At 36.4% G+C, this 13,917-nt stretch overlaps 1 long non-coding RNA gene across 1 annotated transcript; it reads left to right on the top strand.

Moving 5' to 3' along the window:
* The first annotated feature begins 111 nt into the window (after positions 1–111).
* LOC138223983 (uncharacterized) lies at positions 112–9,897 on the top strand. The gene is made up of 3 exons (XR_011182372.1): positions 112–202; positions 7,711–8,234; positions 8,884–9,897. It is a non-coding gene; the product is annotated as an uncharacterized lncRNA (long non-coding RNA).
* Positions 9,898–13,917: the final 4,020 nt, after the last annotated feature.

Raw genomic sequence — 13,917 nt, 5'->3', positions numbered from 1 at the left:
AAAAGTAATGGAATATGTAAACTAATACACAACACCAGTTACAGGAAATTGAAAGTGAAAGTGCATCTCTCTAATATAAAAGCTCTGTAGCTTAGTATCAGTATTGTGTGCGGGGAACCGAATCTCTCTGCCAGGAGCCCACAGAAGCACAAGATCTATCTACAGATTACACTACTCACAGATCTTAACAGTGTTAACAAAGGTAAGCAACAACAATTCAATTGTTAGAGAAAACATTTTTTAATCTGAGAAATGCACTGATTGTTAGAAAAATACATACCCAACACTTTGTGAGTAAATTTGAGTTGTTATTGTAGTTTTTCCTTGTAAACTATTTTACTTAACTGACTGTATCTAATGAACTACTGGAACTGTGCACCAAATCTTCTATTCTTATTGTCAACAGTCCCAGAGGTGGCTGTGAATGCTAAAATAATAGCTAGAATAGTCCCTGTGCAAAAATCTGTGACTGTTGCAGCTGCAATACAAAAACAAATGGTGAAAGTTAATGCAATGATGCATGTTGGAAAATAAGTAGTAAAAGTTTTTTTTTAACGTTGTAATCTGTAAACAATCTTGTATATTTTATATATGTCAGGGATATGTTGTAACAGAAAGAATAAGGTCTGGATCCTGAGATGAAGTTAAACAGATGTGTTTATTGCATGCAAGGAACAATAAAGCCGAAGTCTTGTTTCCCCGCAAGAAACAACAAAACCGAAATATTGTTCAATGTGCCGGTACAAACCTTTAGTTTATTTAGTATTTTCTTTCCGCTTCTGACGTCACTTGGTATTATGGTAAAGAGGGGGGTCATGGTATTTGGCCAGTTTACAGCTTTTTGGCCAAATGGTCAGGGATTAAGTCCCCAGGGGGTTCCCTAGCTCTTTTAGCTTGCATCTGGAATCCTTATCAGTTCTCCCTTTCCTGCCATAAACTCCTGTTGCTTAGAAGTCTAATCTTCATGCAGAATGAACTTAAAGTTAACATCTTGTATCTTTCTTCAGATATGAAGTGTTTAACTACACCTAACAATAATTCTTAAATCTAATAATAAATCTTTAAGGATAAACAATGAATTACTGAAGTTGTCAGATGAGTGAGTACATGCAGATGAGTACATATGTTGTCCACTCCAAAAGAAGTCAACAGGCTTAAGTTCTTGTTTGCCATGGTGAAGGATTCTGGTGGCTCTGTAATTGTGTGAGGTGCTTTTCAGACATGGTTAAGGGCCACTCAATCCCCCTAGAGGACAAGAGGACAAGATAAATGCCAATAATTCCAATAATTACAAAATCATGCTGAATAACTGTCACATCACTCCAGTGGAGTTCTAGATCTTTGTAGAATCTATGCCAAGGCACATTGAAGCTGTTCTGGTGTCACATTGTGACCCTAAACCATATTAATACACTTCATGTTGTCGTTTCCTTGATTTTTATAGTAACCTATAGTTAGGCTTCACAGCCTGCTAGCAGCGTGTATCATAAACCAACCAAGTTAACATCTACAGTATTTCACTCCACTAACAGTGAGAAAAATATAAAAGTTAAAACTTCAGTAAGTTGTGCAAAAAAAATTGCAGCAGTCATCTGACACCCCTACCTTACATGAATCATAAGTTTAATAGACCCATACCTATTGTTAAGAATGTTCTTTTTATGAAAATGCAATGCTTTGGAACATGAATTGTTACCCAAATTTGAATTAATGAAAGGTGAATTCAAACTATGAAGAAGCAATTTAAAGAAATTTAGAAAGCTCCGGCAAATGTATGAGTCACTTACTCCTGACACTTAGTAATGCAGTCCAGATGTCCAACTGGCACTCCCTAGACAGATAGGCGCCAATGGATGACCATTGATCATGATAGCCAGGCTTAGCTAAGTGCATCCCCCTTTGGGAGCTGTCTTTTATCAAAGGAACTCTAAATCAGCCTGCATGGCTTCTCTGTGGCTGCACCACAGAGATGAACAGAGAAATGAGGCCTAATTTGGGAAAGCTCAGAAACACTTAATTCTGCCTTATTAATAAGCCTCACCGCTACACTGTAAATAGCAAACTTTGTGTGTTTCAGTTTGTAAATACAGTAATTGGAATCTTTTGTCTTTTAACTTGTTGAGTAGTTTATTGCTCAATTACAGATCCAGCCATTCAAAGAGTGTGGTACGCTTCGGTAAAACTTGGTAGGCGTGGCACAACACAACGCGTCATACCCCATCATACCGCATGTTATGATAGTATCTAGAATTACCTTGTAAAACTGCCAGGTAGAGCTAATAAAGCTTACTGTCTCATGTATTTATTTGAGCTGTTGCCAAAAAACACTGGGTTTTGAATCCTACTAAGATTGCTACTAAGGGGCAATCGTTTTTCCAATTAAGAATTTAAGTTGTATACTCTTTAGACTTTTAATTTTAAATTGTGTATTACAGCATGTTAATCATTAAACATTAAAAAGTTAGTATATTTTATAAAAGCAAGATTGCTCAGCTGGACAAAAGTACACAACCTTCCACTTCCATCATAAATATTTCAATTTTTCATTAATATTTTATGCATTAAAGTCTTTACAGAAGATATTACTAATAGTATTAATAATGAATGACCTTGGATAGGCTGTAATCTCAAAGTACAACCTTGGTCCACTTTCTTTGTAACTGTCTGCATCAGTTTAACTGTTGCGACACTAAATAACTTTATTTTTTCATTGACAAAAAGTAACACCACACTCTCTTGTCTCAGTCACTCAGTCTTGTGGACTGTTTTGTTGCTCCCCAGACTGTTAAACCAAAGGAAAACAGCACCTCTTTCTTCGTAGCATTCTGTTGATCTGATCACTTATTCGTTTCCAATCACCCAAAGTAAGTTTTGAGAATTTTCGATTCACCATGCATATAATGTTTTCCCAAAGATTGCTCATAAATGGTATTAATGTAGGAACATAAAAATATTATGTAACCTGTATATGGGTGGTATTGGTAGTTTAAATAAAAAAATCCACACCAGTATTCCACTTTCTTCCTAAACATTCAAAAGTCTTTCATTCAGTTACATACTGTGGTTATTTTGGAATAGGTTTTACGTGCTCCTTCAACTATATGAAGTTTATATACTTCATTAAACGTAAACATGTTTTAACATTTCCTATGAATATTTGCGCTCGGTATAGCAGTAAAAAAACGAGTACTTTTTAGAATTTGATTAATAGGGATATAATATAGAATCGCATATCTAAAGAAATTGATAATGATATAATTATATTCATATAGCTCAAATTATCACAGTAGTGCATGTCTGCATCAGTTTAACACTTACCATTGTGATTATGTGTGTGGCATAATGGCTTAGGCATGTTCCTTATATGCTGGAAGCCAGGCATTCAATCTTAGTTATCACCATGATATTTCCTCTAACAAATAAACATTTCTTTGAAAAACTAAAATAGCAAATATTATTGACACTATATTGACATTTTTGATATTTCTAAATATCACAACATTTTCGAAGCTAAGTGATTTATAAATAACAATGAATATTTTCAAGCTGCTACTGTACTGCCACTACAGTATAGCTTGTGGGAAATACATTTACAGTATTTGACCTGCAGCAAAGTTTAACTCATTCAGAGCACCCTACAGAACATTACAAACTTTCTTCGTGAAATTCTTTAATTCTTTAATTCTTTAAATGAAGGAAGAAGGGTTATTTTTACAATTGGCACTCCGAATTTCTGGCTGATTTAATTCCCCTCACTTAGCTGAAATGGATAAAGAAATCAAGCAGTGGTTATATGTATTGAAAGGCGTTCTGTTTTATTAACAGACACTCCGACTCAAACCTATGTTGTACAGTGATATAGATGTGGGTAATGTCATCCCCATTAAACAATGTGCTTATTGCGCAAATTCTGCTTAACACAAAAAGAGTATTATTGGACAATGTTGTGTGGCTCTGGCAGAATTTCTCTGTAAACTGTAGAGTTATAGAGGAGACACATTGTGTATCACCTCTTTTTACACTTGTAAGAACATTCCAATGTTAATGTAACATGGAAGATATTATTAATAACCCTTTAAATCTGAAGCTGTTAATTCTACTTCACACCTGCATGTCAAAGATCACAGTTTCAAAATAAAAAAAAAACATCAAAACTTTGATTGGATGAGAATGTCATGATTGTTTCACATGTATGTGAAACGTGACAATTTGTTACAGTTACCATCAGGAGAAAAAATGTTTATTTTTTATTTATTTGTTGCTGCTGCAGTGGCTTGCAATGGCTGGATAGTTAACACTTCAAAATTGCTTTTTCAGTCTGTCCGTGGGGGAAAGGGGGAAGCTCTCCTTGACAGCTGACATTCCTCCATACACTTAAGTAAAAAATTTATAAAAACGCCAATGTAAACATCATATTTACAATTGATTAAAAATAAAAATGTTAAGTTCTCTAAAGCTTTCTCAGTCAAGTACAATAATTCATGTAGGGAGCTGTGTAGGCATATGTTGGCAGCAAAAGATCAGCTTAAGAGGGAAGAAAACGCTTTCAGAGAAAACAATGTTTAAGTTGTGAAAAATAAAAACCTCCATTCAATTGCAGCCTAAATCTTTCCACACACACCCTGCCCCCACTGCGATTGGAATATACATAAACAAAGCACTGAAAGCTTTACAGTAAATGATCAGGCATTTCGCAGACGTGGGGATACGTAATTCTGGTATTATGAACTCACACCTGGGATTCGATTAATTTAAAATAAGTTTTAATTTTATTTTAATTTAAACTAATAAAGATTAAAGATTAATTTAAGTGTTTCAAATGTTTAATTAAGAAGTTAAAAGAACTTACAGCTCACACAAAGACTCAATCTATGTACATAAAAGTGTTTTAACTGTCTTTTCATATTGATTTAAGTGTCCTTCTTTCAGTTGGATTGCATGATTACTGTTATGATTTCTTTATTATTACTGAATCCATCAACTCGTTCACTTGTGATTACTTGGAAATATTTTGACATGTTCCTTTTAACTCTGAGTTTGTAATGTGGGGCGTTCTGAACGAGTTAGCCTTTGATGCAGTAGAAATAAAATGTATTTCCCATGAGCTGAACTGTAGTGGCTTTAAAACGATGCAACATCATGCTGTTTGCATGTGGCACGTCTTTGTTTTAGAAGTTTTAGAAGTACAGTATGGAAAAACTAGTGTTAAGAAAAACACAGGATATTTTATTTATTTTATTTTTAAAAATGAAATAAAAAATAAGATACAATGACGTGTTCAAACATTGCGTGATTTTAAAAGCTGTAAAAACTGGTTTAGATAGCAGAAAGTCACCTAGCTCTTACAAGAGGCTCTGTTAAGCAGAGTTTGTGTTAACACAATACTCCCTTTGAATTAGTTTATATCAACTTTGTCAGTGAAGAAAATGACCGCAGGCACTTTTCCTTCCCCTCTGATGCAAGGTAACAATGCAGCAAATGGGTTTTTTATTTTGCTGGGAGTGTGAACATTGAATGAGCCCTGAGGTGTACAGTGAGACTAACACAGTGAGATTACTGAGATGGCTAGTTTAAGTAAAGGAACAAGTAATAGGTTTATTCCATGCTGAAAAGTGTTACGATCCCTGCCTCCCGGCAACGGAAGAGGCAGAAGTAGGCGTAACCCCAATCAATCAGTTCACCTGTCAGTTTTCCTATTCACCACCACACCCCCGTCTCATCCTACTTAAACACCTGTCTTTCCCTTCCTCCTTGCTCAGTATTGGTTTTCCTCTCGAGCTTCCTGGTTGCGCTACTCCTACTTCTACCTTGTGTTTGTCTTGGCTTTCGGTTTACGTTTTTTTCCCTTTTGACCACGGCTTTTCGGATCACGGCTTGGCTTCGTTACTTATGCTCTGTTTCGGATCACTGGCTACACCTGGACTATCGGATTGCTCTACTGTCTACGATTTCGGATCACGCTTCGGCTTCGGTAACTCTTTTCTTTTTGATCTCTGGCTTCCCCTGGACTCTCGGCTCACTCCTTCGACTACGGCTTTCTTTGGATCACGGCTAGGCTTTGTCAGCTCCCGCAAGTGGGTTCACTCACTGGTTTCGGTCCCTCTACCGAATCCATAACAAAAAGAGAAGAAAGAAAACACAATGTTTTGGCCGTGGAACCTTCTAGGCTCATTTTGTTTTCTTTCTTATCTTTTCAGCATGAATAAACTATTACTTGTTCCTTTGCAGCATATGCATGCTGACACAGCTACCCACCTGAACTAGTTTAAGTAAATATGTTAACAAATATCTGAATTGTTAGATAAAATTGCATCCAGCTGTGAATCAGCTACGTGACTTTGCCCCCGTGAAAATGTGGGAAAGAGGTTTAGTGGGCAGTGTAGTCACCATAGATTATTTTGATACACTGTACAGTATAATAGTATAAATCAAGTATGTTTTTTAATGTTTGTAATCACGATTCTTGCAAGCACATTTCATATTCAGTTTGCTTCTGTGTGTTAGCTGAAGTGTTAGCTAGTGGGCAAAGTTATTGAAATCTGAAACATCGTGTCTCATAAATAAGTATTTTAATATGCGAAGCTCATGAAAACTGAAGAAAACAATGACTCTGAAAAAGATACAAGAAGCTTGAAATTATTATAATTAAATTGATACTGTTAATAATGACCAGACTCATTATTATAGTTTCAGTGGTATTTTTAATACCACTTTGTTATTCTCAATCCTTATCACAATATATACGATTTCATTTTAAGGCTTGAGGCGTCTGTGAAATTCCCCACTGAATAAAGTGTTTTGAATTAAACCGGTTGAAGAGTTAACAGTATTCACGATTTTTATTTCATTATTAATATAACTTAACAGTGAATATGTTATAATATATATACAAAAAACTGTTAATATAGTGTACATAATACTTTAACATGCGTGAATGAGTCAAATTAAAAATAAAACGTGTTAACAAAGAAAGTGGATTACAGTAATACTACCAGCTATAAAGATACATAGATTTAGATCCTTAAATTAATACTGTTATTAAATTCTTTAGATACACGATTCCATGTTATGTTCCATATTAATCAAAGTCTAAAAAGTTTGCGTTTTCTTACTATGATAACGAGCGCAAATATCCATAGATGAGGTTAAAACATTATAACTTTTTATGAATGATATAAACTTAATATAGTCAGGATCACATACAAACTTTTGCAAATTAACCACAGCATGTAACCAAATGAAAGACTTTAAAATGTTTAGGAAGAAAGTGAATACGGGTGTATATTTTTTTACCAAAACCAGACATATACAGTTTACATAATATGTTTATGTTCCTAAATTAATATTGTTTATGACCTTCAAACATGTTGTGCTCCTCTTTTGTTTTTACTCAGCTACATAAATTTCCCTTTAGTTGTAAAATTCCATATTAATATTCAATATTAAGTGGATTAAAACATGCACAGTAAAGAGATTAAATGATTATATAGTTTCACTAACAACCAATACATCATGAGACCCCTGTCGTTCATTTTGGCTAGTCAATCACGTACTGCGGTACAACGTGGTGAACTGTAGATAATTTCGTGCAATACAGGGTTGTACCATTCATTTATAATGGCTGCATTTGCATGTTTCACAATATTGAACTTAAATCTGTAGTAATAGCTGTTTTATTTAACTCTAATACTTGAATCTTCTCTTCTGTAGAGAAATCATGTCAGTGTCAACTGTAGAGACACTCGCTGTCATCTGTAACGAAGACTTGGAGGAATTTGGTGAGGCTGTTATATCATCCATGAAGGAAGGTGTCCTCACACTGCAGAATCTCTTTGCGATTCTCCTGGTTGTGGACAGAAATCACATGGAGCAGGAACATGCAGACATTAGGAAACTGATTCTGGCAGCAAAGGAATGGCTAGAACGATCAGATAAAGCTGCAACATGCAAAGTGGAAAAGGTGGACAAGCACTGTGAGGAGCTGACAATGGAGAAGGGCAGGCTGCAACGAGAACATGGTAGCAAGAAAACAGAATTGGCCAACCTGAAAGACCAGCTCACAGCCAACACTGAAATATTGGAGAGACACAGAAATGAACTGCAGTCAGCAAAAAGTAATCTTCAGTCCAAACAGCAGATTGTTAATGATATTAAAGCCAGAATGCAGCATGATGAAGCTATTAGAAACACTGGAATTGGACTGATGTTTATTCCTATTATTGGGACTATAATAGGTAAGTGCTGAAAGGGGACATGTAGTGTACAGTAATAATAACATTTGGTAGAAAGAAGTGCCAAAATTGCTTCTACCACTGAATCAACATATTTACATATCCACATTATACCCCAAAGTTACTTGAAATCAGAAGTTTGTTACAGCATTAAGATTAAAAAATACTAGTGTTCTTTATTTACACTACAGTGAAATAAAGAAAGAAACAGCCACAACCAAATACCAAAACGAAACCTTAATCGAAAAGTGTAGTCAGAAGCATAAAGTCTCTGACTATCATAACCAAGCAGCTAAGCCATTTACTGGCTTCAAAACAATATTTACACAGTCTCAGTCTCCCTTCGGTGGTCAGTCAGTCCTTTTCTCTATGTTGAGTGGAGCCAATAGGCCTTCTATTCTCCAGATGGCAGACATAATTCCATTGACTTACCCAGAAAGCCTCCACTTCCCGGTTTTAAATTTCTCCTGGCCAATTATCTTCCAGCAACTGGTCAGGTGACTGAAAGAAGCAGGTTATTCCCCCAGAGGTTTCTGGTGAATGTGCTTTCACACAAGGATGAGAATAAAATATGAAAATATCAATTCATATTGGTCTTTCCTGGACACAAAATAATACACTATTGTTTTTTTTTCCTTTTTTCATTTTTCAGGAGCTACTCTGATTGGTGTCTATCAAACGGACTTAAACAATGCCACAGAGGCTGCCAACACTGCTGAAATGGCTTTGAGGACATCTGAGGAAAATTTCACCACATCTCTTAGTAGAGTAGAGGAATATGAGCAAATGGTTGAAAAGAAGAGAGAGGAGCTCAACAACACTGATGCATGGTTAAGACAAATTCAGAATGACATTCAAGACATTTCCTCTAAGATCTCGTACATGGTGACTGTCCAGCAAGACTTGAGGAATGCCACACAGATGCTCAACACATTGTCAGGGAAAGCACAGGTGTTGGTGAAACAGACTGAGTATGTCATCATCTTTGATGTGGTGATTAACATTCTACAGGACATCTCTCTGAATCTGTGTGACATCTTGGGCATGGAAAAATACCATCTTCTCTGTCAGGAAGATATTGCAACACTCATAAGTGCTTTGAGAGAAGACAACGAGAAACTGAAAGCCATTTCTTTTCAAGAGGATCAGGAAACTATTGTATCATTAATATGAACAGGCTTGTCATAAAATCTTAAAATTAATGACTTACTCAATTAAAAAATAAATAAAACAAGGTACTGTTGTTGTGTTATACTAGTGAGTGGCTTTATAGTTGCAATGGGAAAAAAGTTTAACTCTTATACAGTACAGAGCTCTAATCCTAATCTTTACCATCATTGTTCCAATGAAAACTGAAGTGTATAAATACTGTATTTTTTGGTTACAAGCTCACTGTGGATGAAAGTTATATTGTACTCTGCTCTCCCTGGAAACAGTATTTGGTAGAAATGTTGCGATGTCGGCTGACATACTGTATAGATTTGCCTCTACTGTATGTTTTACATTCACATTTATCAGTATTTGACACTCAGTAAAATGCAAATATGTCTAAGAATATCAAAGCATTAGCATTAGTTTTGTATCTGCAAGCTTATTTTGACATTTATCAAATTATTATTTTTAAATGTCATATACAATGCTTTCTCAATGTAATCTTTTAATAAAGTAGCAGTGAACAAAGAAGCCTGATAATGATATTATTGGGATAAATAAAACAAAGCAATCACATTGGTTTTGTGCACATTAGTTTGCACAAATAATGTTTTACATTTATATAACACAATAACACTTAAATCAGAAATGTGTCTTTCATCAGGGGAACTTCTAGAAACATAAAAATAGTACAAGTAAACATTAAATTAAATATATTATTGCATAATAGACATCAACCATATATTATAAAACATTTTTATTATATCACAGTACGTGAACAGTGCACTTACAGAGAGGGGCTAATACAGTTACAAATAGGGAGTTGTGAAAATGAAAAAATCAAAATATCAGGAAATGACCAAGCAGATTAATCAATAAATGAAATAAATAATCATAATCCCCAGACTTGTAAAACATTGTGGCCAAAAATACACCAGAGTTGTTGGTATAGTTAGGGGCACATGAGCTCTTTGTTCTCCGGGACAGCTTTGGTGAAAAGAGTAATAATTCAGGCACACTGGGATTAACAAATATTTATTAATAATGACAATGCACACACTAACGCACACACAGTATAAACATACCTCACACAAGTTATACTATTGTATGTACAAACTTTCAAATAATGTGTCTCAGAGGTCTAAAGTTATCAAGAATTTTTATAATGTCTACAATATCCCAAAATAAAAGATAAGTCTTCTAAACTAACCAGAATACAACCTGAGGTTAAATCTTTCACTGTAAACCCAAATGCCACTAAATGAAGGGAACCTGCTGAATCTCTCCATTTTAAAAATGCACTTACCAGCCAGGAGAGGCCATTTATTAACCAATGGATTCTTTACACAGGAAAACAGACTTCCCTAGAAAACAGAGAATAGCAAGCTCTGTTCAGTACTGTACTTACAGTAGCTCCAGTCTGGTCTTTTTGGGTGATCTGGAACAAGAAGCTCTCGAGATTTAGGATTTGTTAGTGTCAATAAATTGTCATCCTCATAAAAAAATATTTTATATTTGCCATTAGGACTGACTCCCTGGATGTCATTAAGATTAAAAAGAAGAGGGGGAAAGAGAACACCCTTGTCTTGTAATCTATGTACAGTATAATAAAGGATTTTTATATAGATAATCTAGTAGAAACAGAAGCACTAGATACAGATGCACCCATTCAAAATCTGGAAAAAAAAATCCAAACAAGAGCCCAGAGTCTAATTATAATTAAACAGTTCTGCTCTGTACTGTACTTCTTCTTACCCTTTGTAACATGGCTTTTTGATATTCAGTGTGCATTTTAGTGAGGTCTTTCGTTTAAGATTTAATAAGCATTTTCATGAACATATTGCATAGTGCTCATGCAAGGCAATTCTGTTTTTGAAGTGCTAAGTATTTTTACACTAAAAATTGCTGTCAGTTAACATGTTTTGAACTACAGTCCACACTAATTTAGTAAGAGGATTAAATACAGTAAACCTGAAAGAAACACATTATGTTCACAAGCTACGGTATAATAATAAACTCTTTTTTATATATACAACTGAGCAATTTGCTTCTGTAAAATATACCTCCTTTTTAATTAGTTCAATATATAATATGCTATGATACAGTTTAAAATTAATACAAGTCAACAGTATAAACAACTTACATTATATAACTGGAAAAAAGATTGTCCCTCAGCATTGACTGGGACTTGAAATGGCTTGCTAATTACATGGATCTGACAAACACAAAACAGAATGAAATTATTACATTATCATGCATATTATACATTATTATAATACTTTGAGTGTACCTCTATTTTGTGATCACTTATCCCACTCTTTTTTTCTGTGCTTTGGAAGCATTACATTCAATATTATGATTTGCCATTTTTTAGGATAAGTCACAGCAACAAAACAAAAAGATGTTGTGTTGCACAATGAGGGGGCCCCCTGGTAGCCTCAGGGCCTGGGCAGTGTCCTAGTTCCCTGCTCACTGGACCTATCACATGATTTCTAGTGGCATTCCAGTCATACAGGGCACTGTCCAGGCAGTTAAGCCAGGTGTCTCCAATTCTCACTCCTAGGAGAGGGCCTGGACAAAGCCTTGGCTTGAGCCACCACAGACTAGAAAGAATGTTTATAGCATCAAGACCAGGAAATAACTCTTTACACACAGAAATGTAGGTGCATGGAACAAGCTGTCACAGCTGTGGTGTTTAAGACAGGTCTATTCAAGAAGAGGCTGAATGTGCAATTATGATAATCAAAAATCTCCAACTAGTTCACTTTTAAGACATCTCATTGGCCCAGCCAAGCATTTTACTGGAGAAATCTGGGTGATGTGCATTCTAGACTAGTGGTCTAGTTGGGATTTGAACCAACAACTTGTTGGGCCCATTAGCCTTCTCGTTTGTAATCTTTCTTGTGTCTCTGAGCAGCTTTTACGTTCTTTGGTCATTTTATCTATGCAATCAAGACAAGCGTGAACCCCATTTTGAAACACAAGGTCTCAGATCATCAAAAATCACCGAGTCATTCGCTTTTAAGAAAGGGCATCGATCCAGCTAAGTATTTTACTGCAGCAATCTAGGTGAGGGGCATTCAAAAAGGGCACAACAGCAGCAGTGGTGGTCTGGCTGGCATTTAGGAGGTAACTGAAACCAATGTAGTGTGCTCTCACGAGGCACCAGTTCTGTAGGGGTTTGGGCATTTACTGGGACAATTATTAATTGTAGAAGTAAATCACGAAATTGATTCTTTTAATGGCCTTAGAATCCAACCATGTGATATAACTCAAACAACGCACACACACAGGTACTGATACACAAGAATACATTTATTAATACATAAAATATGCATGTAAACCTAACAGATCTTATCGTGAGGGTTATCAGAATACAAAAGGTATATATATTCAGTCAGTTACGAAGAGTTACATATATCAAGAGGACATACGTTCGGTATATCATTCATTTAGACCGTTTCGTAAATGGACTTGGTTATAACTTCTACATTAGATACTCAAAACAAGTACATAACTCTTAGGAATTAAATTGATATCAACTGGTTGGGATAACAATTGAATTCTCGAACTGTAATGCAGTGAAGTTGAATACTCATCCAATCTCTGGGGATTCAGATCTCCTGCAGGCACAAAGAAGCAGTTGCAGGCTTGTTGCTGTCCAATCCGTGCTCTCTGGCTCCGTGCCAGGCTGTGCTGTGCTGCTTGCGACTGTGCGCTGCTGATGCTCTCTGAAGACCGGCTAGTTAGTTTTGGCTGTAACTAGCAAGAGTTTGTGCACAGGAGAAAAGATGACTGTGGGTCCCAGCAGGTCAGGAAGAAAACCGGTTCGTTCCTGATGAAGCGCTAGTTCTGAATAATGATTCAGCTGTCCACAGTTCCGACCTGTTCACAAGGCTTGCTGCTGATGCTAACCTCGGGTGGATCCTTTGGTTACTCGTGGCAACCTCCGCTCTCAACTCTTAGAACAAAGCAAAGTTCTGGCACTCGGACACACTGGCCGTTACGTGGTTGTCCGAGCTGAGTCTCAGGATGGTGAGGAGGTGCGCTGCGAGAATGTCCTGCGAGAATGTCCTGCCCTTGGGAGCCTTTCTGCTCCTGGGCCATCCTGCCCTGGAATTGTCTTGCACCCCTGGAATTCTCCTTAGAATAGAATTCTCCTTAGAATAGTCTTTAGAATTTCTCTCCAGGCTCTCCAGGCTCTCTGTGTTGCCTGTTTTTACATGGAGGAACTTCAGCTCGTTCATTGGCTGAAAGTTTCATGGGCATCAGAGACCCACTTGGGTTACTCGGCCCTACCAGTTCCTGATTGGTTGATGATGAGTAACCATGCCCTCTGACCTTGGGGTTGTAAACCACTTGGATGAGGCTCTCCCTTGGAATCTTGCAGACTTTTAGGCACCAATGGATGACCATTGATCATGATAGCCAGGCTTAGCTAAGTGCATCCCCATTTGGGAGCTGTCCCTTATCAGAAGTAAACACCTTAAATCAGCCTGCATGAATAGTTTCTCTGTGGCTGCACCACAGAGAT

Source organism: Lepisosteus oculatus, chromosome 18 (genome assembly GCF_040954835.1).
Source record: "Lepisosteus oculatus isolate fLepOcu1 chromosome 18, fLepOcu1.hap2, whole genome shotgun sequence".
Lineage (NCBI taxonomy): Eukaryota > Metazoa > Chordata > Actinopteri > Semionotiformes > Lepisosteidae > Lepisosteus > Lepisosteus oculatus.
The sequence above is the reverse complement of the archived record's forward strand: the minus strand, read 5'-3'. Positions and strand labels throughout refer to the sequence as shown.